Source organism: Vulpes lagopus, chromosome 1 (assembly GCF_018345385.1).
Source record: "Vulpes lagopus strain Blue_001 chromosome 1, ASM1834538v1, whole genome shotgun sequence".
Classification (NCBI taxonomy): Eukaryota; Metazoa; Chordata; class Mammalia; order Carnivora; family Canidae; genus Vulpes; species Vulpes lagopus.
This window is the reverse complement of record NC_054824.1, coordinates 72,117,610-72,126,615: the sequence shown is the minus strand read 5'-3', so window position 1 is coordinate 72,126,615 and position 9,006 is coordinate 72,117,610. Positions and strand designations below refer to the sequence as shown.

Here is a 9,006-nt window from a genome sequence, read left to right as displayed (position 1 = left end):
ATTTTGCCATTTGCAACAACATGGATGGATCAAGAGAGTATAATGCTGACCAAAATAAGTCAGAGAAAGACAAAGACCATATGATTTCATTCATGGAATTTAAGAAACAAAACAAATGAACAAGAGAAAAAGAGATAAACCAATGGAATATAAATGAGATATAAACATATAGTTATAACTATAGAAAACAAACTGATGGTTACCAGAGAGGAGGCGGGTCAGTGTTGATGGGTAAAACGGGTGAAGGGCATCAAGAGTACACTTAATGCTGACAAGCAGTGAGTAATATATAGAATTGTTGAATCACTATATTATACACCTGAAAATAATGTAACACTATGCTAATTATGCTGGAACTAAAATAAAAACAAAACAAAACAAAGATTAGTGAGTGGGTGTCCTTCACATATGTCTGAGGCACTTTTCCCACTGCTGTTTAAACTGAGTCAGAGGTGAGTGAGACTGCACACAAACTTTAAGAGTGACTTCTTCATTTCCTAGAGTTGTGTGGCTTTCCTGAATACGATCCCTTTGGTTTTCCAAGCCAGGCACATGGGGAGCTCGTCTCTCCTGTGCAGGACCCAAGGTTAGTGCCTGGTGTGGAGCTCAGAGCCCTTGCTTCTCAGCGAAGTTTTGTAATTTTGAGTTTCCACCATATTTTGGATTCTTGTTCCTGGGTTGGGTTTTTGGTTTGGGTTTTGGCAAGAGTGTCTCTGCCTCTCTTACCTGTTGTGATGCTGCCCTTTTATCCTCTGTTGTGGAGGCTGTTTTTTTGCAGAGGAGATTACTCCATATGTAGTTGTAAATCTGTTGGGTCCCTGGAAGGAGATGGGTTCAGGCTCTTCTTAAGCTGCCATCTGGAATACATCCCCAGACACCATCTTTGATTACTGTTGCTTTGCAAGAAGTTTTGAAATTGAGATTTGGGGGTCCTACTACTTTGGACTCCTTTTTTAATTTGGCTATTTTAAGTCCCTTACATTTTCCTGTGAATTTATTTATTTTTTAAAAGATTTTTATTTATTTACTCATGAGAAACACACAGAGAGAGAGGCAGAGACACAGGCAGAGAAAGAAGCAGGCCCCATGCAGGGAGCCCATGCAGAACTCAATCCCTGGACTGCAGGATCACTCCCTGGGCCAAAGAAGGCGCTAAACTGCTGAGCCACCCAGGCTGCCCTTTCCTGTGACTTTAGAATCAGTTTGTCAGTTCTTAAAAAGGAGCTAGTTAGATATCTGACAGGGATTGTGTTGAACCTATAGATAGATTTGGGGAATATGGCCACTTTAGCGACATTAAGTCATTTGATCCGTGACCATTTTTCCATTTACATAGATGTGTTTAAATTTCTTTCAATGTTTTGTAGTTTTCAGATGATATGTTTTGCACTTCTTTTGTTAAATGTGTTCCTAGTATCTTATTCATATTGATGCTATTGTAAATGGAGTTGTTTTCTTAACATCAATGTTTGTTTATTGAAAGTGTATGGAAATATAACTGATATTTATATATTGACCTCATATCCTGCAACCTTGCTGAACTTGTTACTAAATCGTTATTAATTCTAATAGCTTTTTAGTTGGCTCTCTAGGATTTTCTAAGTACAAGATCATGTCATTTGCAAATAGAAATAATTTTACTTTTTTTTCCAATCAGGATGCACTTTATCTTATTTTCTCTCTATAACGTTGTTTAATAGAAGCACAATGTTTTTTTTTTTTTAAGATTTTAATTAGTATTAGAGAGAGAGAGGCAGAGACACAGGCAGAGGGAGAAGCAGGCTCCATGCAGGGAGCCTGATGTGGGACTTGATCCCAGGTCTCCAGGATCACACCCTGGGCTGCAGGCAGCACCAACCGCTGCGCCACCGGGGCTGCCCCAGAAGCACAATGTTTAATAGAAGTGCCGAGGGTGGGCATTCTTTTGATGTTGCAGATCTTAGCTAAAAAACAACCAGTTTTCACCATTAAGTAAGATGTTAGGTTAAGGGTTTCATAAATGCCTTTAATCAGATTGAGGAAATTCCCTTCTGTTACTAGGTTTCTTTGGTTTGTATAGTGAGAAGGTGTCTAATTTTGTCAAATGCTTCTTGTCCATCTGTTGAGATAAGTGTGTGGCTTTTGTTTTTTATTATGTTCATATAGTGTATTACATTGATTTATATGGCTATTAAATCAATCTTGAATTTCTGGAAGAAATTCAATGTAGTCATGACATGTAACTATATGTTGCTGGATTTGACTTGCTACATTTTGTTGAGGTGATATTTTATTTATTTATGTATTTATATATTTATCATTTATATCCATAAGAGATATTGGTCTATAGTTTTCTTATCTTGTGATATCTTTGTCTGGTTTTGGTATCTGAATAACCCTAGTCTCATAGAATGCTTGTTCCCTACTCTCTTTTTTGTAAGGGTTTGTAAAGAATTGTTATTCTTTTAGCATTTGGTATAATTCACAAGCGAAGCCATTTGAAACTGGGCTTTTTTAAAGAATAGTGTTTGACAATAGACTCGATCTTCAACCTCGTTATAGGTAGAAGTGATTGTCCATTTCTTCTTGAGTCAACTTTCATATTTGTATCTTTTTATGAATTTGTCTATTTTATCTAGGTAAGTTAATTTCTGGCATCATATTGTCACAGAATTCTCTTTATTTCTGTGTGTTCAGGCACAATATCCCCTCTTTCTTTTTTTTTTTTAAACATTTTTTTTTAATTTTTATTTATTTTTTGATAGTCACAGAGAGACAGAGAGAGGGGCAGAGACACAGGCAGAGGGAGAAGCCAGCTCCATGCACCGGGAGCCCGACGTGGGATTCGATCCTGGGTCTCCAGGATCACGCCCTGGGCCAAAGGCAGGCGCCAAACCACTGCGCCACCCAGGGATCCCAATATCCCCTCTTTCATTGCTATCCTAGTAGCTTGAGGTTTCTTTCTTTCTTTTTTCTTTTTTTTTTGAGTCTAGTTGAAGATTGGTCACTTTTGTTGATTTGTTTTAAAGAATCACATGTGACTTAAGTAGTTTATGTATTGTTATTTTGTTGTCTATTCTCTATTAGTTTCCACTATAATCTGTACTTTCCCCCTCCTTTTGCTTGTTTTTGGTTTAGTTTACTCCTTTTTCTTCTTTGACTTAATGTGGAAGTTTAGGGAATTGATTGGAGATGTTGCTTTTTCATAAAGTGTATTTCCCTCTCAGCACTGTTTTAGTAGGACTCTCTAGGTTTTGGTATGCTCTGTCTTCATTTCTATTAATCTAAAAGTATTTTCTATTTTTTTATTTTTATATCTTTGACCCTTTGCTTATGTAGAAGTGTGTTAGTTATGCATATTCGTGAGTTTCCCAAAATTTTTCCAATTATTGATTTCTCATATCATGCCGCTGTGATAACAGAGCATGATAACAGAACATATTTTGTATTATTTTTACCCTGGTTTAGCATATGGTTTATCTTCAAGAAAGCTTCGTATGCATTTGAAAGAATGTATATTCTGTTGATGGGTGGAGTGTTGTATAAATGTCAGATTTATACTGTTGGTTTATAGGATGGTTCAAATCTTCCTCATGTTTTTCAATTTCTGTCAGTTTTGTTTTCATATGTTTGGTGGTGAGTTATTAGGTGAATGTATGTTTACAATTGTTTCATCTTCCTGATGACTTGACCCTTTTGTCATTATAAAATGATCCTCTTTATGTTTACTAACATTTTAAAAGTCCCTTTTGTTTACTAAGTGTATCCACTCTAGCTTTCTCATGGTTGTTTATCTGGCACAGCCTTTTCTGTTCTTTTAATTTTATCTATTTGTAATTGATTTTTGAGTGTGTCCACCACAGACTCCATAGTTGGATCTTGTTTTGTTTTCAGTCTAACAATCTGTGCTTTGATTGACTTATTTAAGCATTTACATGTAATGTTAATACTGACACAGGTGGATTTATGATGCCATTTTACTTTTTGTTTTTTTTTTCATGCCACCACTCATTCCACTTTTACTTATTAAGTGAATATTTTCATTATTTAATGATTGATCACTATACTTTGTAGTTATTTTTCTAAAAGGTGCTTTTTAAAAAAATATTTTATTTATTTACCCATGAGAGACACAGAGAGAGGCAGAGACACAGGCAGAGGGAGAAGCAGGCTCCATGCAGGGAGCCCGATGTGGGACTCGATCCCTGGACTCCAGGATCATGCCCTGAGCCAAAGGCAGATGCTCAACTGCTGAGCCACCCAGGCGTCCCCTAAAAGGTGCTTTTGCTTTTGCCACTTTTCTACATTCTCTTATTTTCTTTCTTTCTTTCTTTCTTTCTTTCTTTCTTTCTTTCTTTCTTTCTTTCTTCTTTCTTTCTTTCTTTCTTCTTTCTTTCTTTCTTTCTTTCTTTCTTTCTTTCTTTCTTTCTTTCTTCCTTTTTAATAACGGTTTTATTTTAGGTAATCTCTGCACTCAACGTGCAGCTCCAGCTAATGACCCCAAGACCAAGAGTCGCACTCTCTACCAAGGGAGGCACCAAGCACCCCTATGTTTTCAATTTTGTGATTTCTTCTTTATATCATACATATAATATGTATTCAAATGCTATATATTTGTGTATTTACATCAAATCCTGGTTATGCTATATTTTATGTCTTAGGATTCCAATTTTTAGATTTCATAAACTTTTTTTTTACCACTAATTCTTTCTCATTACTCAATCGGTCTTTTTTCTATTTGTACTTTACTATTCTTCTATGAGTTGCTCTTTTATTTTATGCAATTATTTGTGTAAACTTTTTGACACATAAGAAAAATTGATTTATCTAGAGAAATTTCTTTTTTAATAATTTCTTTTAAAAATTAAATTAAATTAAAAAGTTTAAGTAAGCTATATGCCCAATATGAGGCTTAAATTCACAATCCCAAGATCAAGAGTTACCTGCCCTACCATTTACCACCAGTCAGCTACCCAGAAATTTGCTTCTTTCTTACAATTTTGGGGTCACCATCAATTCAGGACTATTATATATATATATTTTAAGGATTTTATTTATTCATGAGAGACACAGAAGGAGAGAGATGCAGAGACACAGGCAGAGGGAGAAGCAGGCTCCATGCAGGGAGCCTGATGTGGGACTCGATCCCGGGTCTCCAGGATCACACCCTGGGCTGAAGGTGGTGCTAAACCACTGAGCCACCAGGGCTTCCCACTTCAGGACTATTACAAACTAAACTAATGACATGAAGTTATTTTGGCCCAACGACCAATGGTGGAGCAAATTTGGACTACAGATCACAGAAGGATTAGTCAGTCTATGATTGCAAATGCTTTGAAATTGTTGTTTGCTCACTTTTTGCTGGCTCAAGGGCAAATTTCCTTAGAGTACTCTTCTATTTGAAGTTAGATCAGATTTTGATATGTTTCATTCTTTTCTGAGGATATGAACCTGTTTCCCAGATTTTCAGGGAGGGGGTCTTTCATGATCCTCACATGAATAATCTCTGGGCATCATTTCTTGTCTACTAAGCTCATGAACCTGAAAAACCAAGCTAAGATTATCTACATTTGAAAAATGCCCTAAGGATCAGAACAGCTTTTCTCTTTGGCTTATTGCCACATTTATATTATGGCCTAAATGATTATTCTCTTGATTGTTCTACTATACTCTTGAATATTTATTATATCTTTTCTATCATTTTTCATTGTTTTGAGGGGAGAGGAAGCCTTAATACTTTGTCTACCATGTTATTGGAAGTGGCATCCCCAGTAACTGCACTTCTCAATTCTGCACAGCTGCACACAAGATGCTTCTAAGAGAAGTCCTATAGGTGGATCATCTATTCGAAACCATCTGGCAACTTGACATGTCACACAGAGAAAACCTGAAACCCTTTTTTTTAAACTTTTATTTATTTATGATAGTCACACACAAGAGAGAGAGAAAGAGAGAGAGAGAGGCAGAGACACAGGCAGAGGGAGAAGCAGGCTTCATGCAAAATCCAAAGTTTGGATTTTCTAATTCTTCTTCCTCAGAACCCCCCAGCACACGTGTGACCCGCCACCCCGTCTCTGACCATGAGGTCACCCTGAGGTGCTGGGCGCTGGGCTTCTACCCTGCGGAGATCACCCTGACCTGGCAGCGGGATGGGGAGGACCAGACCCAGGACACAGAGCTTGTGGACACCAGGCCTGCAGGAGATGGGACCTTCCAGAAGTGGGCGGCCGTGGTGGTGCCCTCTGGACAGGAGCAGAGATACACGAGCCACGTGCAGCATGAGGGGTTGGCAGAGCCTGTCACGCGGAGATGGGGTAAGGAGGGCCTCAGGGTAGAGCTTCTCCTCAGGGCAAGTGGAGCTCTTCTGGAGAATTTCAGCAGAGTCAGGACTCAAGCCAGAGGCTGGGCCCTCATCCTCCCTCCCCTTTCCAGAGCCTTCCCCTCTGTCCAGCATTCTCATCGTCAGCATTGCTGCTCTGGTTCTCGTGGTGCTGGGGTGATTGGAGCTGTGATCTGGAGGAAGCAGCGCTCGGGTAGGGAACCGACTGAATACTCTGTGTTTTCCTGTCTTGTTGGGGGGTTTCCTAGGGAGCCACTGTCCTGCCTTGTTTTTTTTTGTTTTTTGTTTTTTGTTTTTTAATGGATCAGTTGTTTAATTAGGTTCTTTGTAAGAAATATAGAACACCAATTTGTGAGGGTTAACTCCATTTGTGAGAGAAAACACGGAGCGGAGGTAGCCCTGAAGTTGAGGAACAGCTTTGATTTTTGGCAGAATTTGCGAGTTCACAGCTTTCTGATCAACCTTGCACCGCTCTGTAATCTTGTATTTCTCCTTCTCTGTGTCAAAAGTCTCCCTTTCCTGGTGTCTGGGTTTACGCAGCTGCTTCTTCTTGAAATAAGGCTCAGTGAGATGTTTGGGGATTTTCACACTGCTCTTATCAATTTTGGTAGAAGTGGCAATGACAAATTTCTGGTGTGTTCTACGCAGAGGAACTCGGTTGAGGGCCAGAGGGCCAGTCACAAGTAGGAAGCCACTGCTCAGTTGCTTCAGGAAAACTACCCTGTTGCCTCTGTGGCGCCCAGTGAGGATGATCAAAATGGTCCCAGGAGTGATGCTAGCTCGCAACTTTCTCACATGCTGACTGAAAGTTTTTTTGCCATGGCTCAACAACTTTCGAGGCACATCTTCAGTAGGATAATACCTAGGAAAAAAAAATTAAAAAAAATAAATAAAAAAAAGGATAATACCTAGGCATTTTGCGAAGTTTAACCACTCGGGTACCACCATTCTTATTACCACCAACTGGTTTTGTAATAGTAGCTAGAACTTTCTCCTTTTTCTTTTCAACCCTGGATTTAGCTGCTGAATACTTCCTCTTGTACATGGCTTTTCTGGAATACGTAGCCGATTGGGAATATCTGCCAATTCCTCTAACTAGGACAGGGTTTCAGCTGCAGTGGGGCTTCCCCTTCTTTAGCGTTTTAGCCTTGAGGTTACCCTTCTTTGCCTTGCCATCAGCATCAGCCTTCTTGGCTTCAGGTTTCTTCTCCTTAGTATCCGGCTTCTTGGCTTTTTCGCCCGCCATCTTGCAAGATGGAAAAGAGCTGTCCTGCCTTGTTCACAGGAGGTGCCGTCCATACGCGGTTACTCTCCCACACCGGAGCTGTGTACTCACACTCACTGTGCAGCAAACACTTGGGAAAATGAAGGCCAGAGTTTCGCCTTGGTGATTCTGGTGACAGGGACTGATTCCCAGCCGTCACAGGACAGAGTGGAAGGCCCCTGCTGAGGACAGACCTCCAGCAAGTCAGGTGGTCCAGTGACCTCTTACCTCATGTCATGTCCCCTGACCCTGACCTGGGCGGTCAGTCAGAATTCTGCAGACTCACTCTGCACCAGGACTGGGAGCTTCCTCGAGGATCTCCTGGCCCAGCCCTGTGCCCGGCCTCTCACATGATGTTTTCTTCCCACAGGAGGAAAAGGACCAGGCTACTCTTATGCTGTACGTGAGTATGGACAGGTTGATCCCTGAGACCCCGGGGGAGTGTAGACAGGACCCCATGGGGAGCTCACCCCCACAGCTCCTCCTTTAGTCTCACCTCTTGTGAGCTCTGACCACATCCTGTTTATTCTCCTCTAGGCGATGACAGTGCCCAGGTTTCTGATGTGTCTCTCACAGCTCTTAGAGGTGAGACCCCAGAGACCCTGAAGTGGGGAGGGTTGAGGCCCTGGGGACCTGATGAGCCCAAGGGGGACTGTTGAGAATGTCAGCACTTATGTGACTGACCTCAGTTTGTACTTGATTGTTTTCCACAGTGTGAGACCAGCTGCCCTGTGAGCACTGAGCAACGCAAAATGTGTTCACATCTCATGTGATGACATCAACAACCCTGGCTTTTCTCTGCAAACAGTGTCAGGATGTGCCTGTGTCCCTAAAAGCATAATGTGAGGAGGTGGGGAGATTGGCCCACCCTGCCCACCATGACCTGTCCCTAATCTGATGTGCACTCTCTTCTCTGATGTGCTTTCCTGTCCAGCAGAGGCAGGGCTGGACCATCTCCATCCCTGTCTTTGTTTCATGCTGGGCTGAGTGCTAATGCCTTACTTTTCTATTCAAAATGAGAATCCAGGGCAGCCCAGGTGGCTCAGTGGTTTGGCGCCACCTGTGGCCCAGGGTGTGATCCTGGGGACCCAGGATCGAGTCCCACATCGGGCTCCTTGCGTGGAGCCTGCTTCTCCCTCTGCCTGTGTCTCTGCCTCTCTCTGTGTGTGTCTCTCATTAATAAATAAATAAAATCTTTTAAAAAAAGAGTCGGACTCTTGATCTCAGGCTCATGAGTTCAAGCCCCATGTGGAGCTCCATGCTGGGCATGAAGCCCACTTGAATAAAAATTAAATTAAAAAAAAGATTTCTGTGTAATCAGGCTGGTTGAGGGGAGATAAAAACAGAAAGTTGGAGTTTTGTGTTTGGGCAAAAACAAGGTGATGCATGGGACAGGGAAAGAATGGGGTGTGTGGGGCCTGGG

General features: G+C 41.1%; 2 pseudogenes; one reads left to right on the top strand and one right to left on the bottom strand.

Annotated features, from left to right (window-relative positions):
- Window positions 1-5,958: 5,958 nt before the first annotated feature.
- Window positions 5,959-8,730, top strand: LOC121489401 (annotated as a pseudogene).
- LOC121489412 lies at window positions 6,530-7,586 on the bottom strand (annotated as a pseudogene).
- Window positions 8,731-9,006: the final 276 nt, after the last annotated feature.